The sequence below is a fragment of the Dipodomys ordii genome, unplaced genomic scaffold (genome assembly GCF_000151885.1).
Source record: "Dipodomys ordii isolate 6190 unplaced genomic scaffold, Dord_2.0 Scaffold36, whole genome shotgun sequence".
Taxonomy (NCBI): Eukaryota; Metazoa; Chordata; class Mammalia; order Rodentia; family Heteromyidae; genus Dipodomys; species Dipodomys ordii.
In genome coordinates, this window is record NW_012267252.1 from 3764647 (window position 1) to 3765711 (window position 1065).

The window sequence follows — 1065 nt, forward strand, 5'->3', positions numbered from 1 at the left end:
GTTGCGATAGATTTAGCTGTGCAGAAGCTTTTTATTTTAAGGTAGTCCCATTTGTCGAGTCTCTCTCCAACTTGTTGTGACCTTGGGACTCTGTTCAGGAAGTTCCTTCCTGTGCCTATTAGTTCAAGTGTCTCTCCTACTCTGTCCTGCAGTAGTTTCAGAGATTCAAGTTTAATGTTAAGGTTTTTAATCCATTTTGAATTGATGTTGGTGCATGGTGATAGGCTGGGGTCCACTTTTAGTTTTCTGCATGTGGCTGCCCAGTTTTCCCAGCACCAGTGGTTGAAGAGGCTGTGTTTCTTCCATTGTATGTCTTTGGCTCCTTTGTCAAATATCAGCTGGCTGTAGGCCTGTGGATTTATTTCTGGATCTTCTATTCTGTTCCATTGGTCTTTGGGTCTGTTTTTGTGCCGGTACCATGCTATCTTTGTTATTATAGCTCTGTAGTAGAGTTTGAAGTTCGGCATGGATAGCCCTCCCATATTGTCTTTATCCCCTAGAATTGTTTTGGCTACTCTAGGTCTTTTGTTGTTCCATATGAATTTTTGGACTGTTTTCTGTATTTCAGTGATGCACGTCATTGGGATTTTAATAGGAATTGCATTGAATTTGTATATTAGTTTTGGAAGTATTACCATCTTTACTATATTAAGTCGGCCTATCCAAGAACATGGGAAGTCTTTCCACTTCCTAGTGTCTTCTGCAATTTCTTTTTCTTTAACTTTTTATAGTTTTCATTAAATAGTTCTTTTACATCTTTGGTTAGGTTAATTCCTAAATATTTTATTTGGGGGGAGATTATTATGAATGGGGTTGTTCCCTTTATTTCCCTCTCTTCTTGTACATTGTCAGTGTATAGGAAGGCAGCTGATTTTTGTGGGTATATTTTGTATCCTGCTATTTTGCCAAGTGATTTATGATTTCAAAGAGTTTGGGGATGGAGTTTTTGGGATCGTGAAGGTATAGTATCATGTTGTCTGCAAAAAGGGATAGTTTAACTTCTTCTTTCCCTATGTGGATTCCTTTAATGTCTTTTTCTTGCCTTATTGCCCTGGCTAAGGGTTC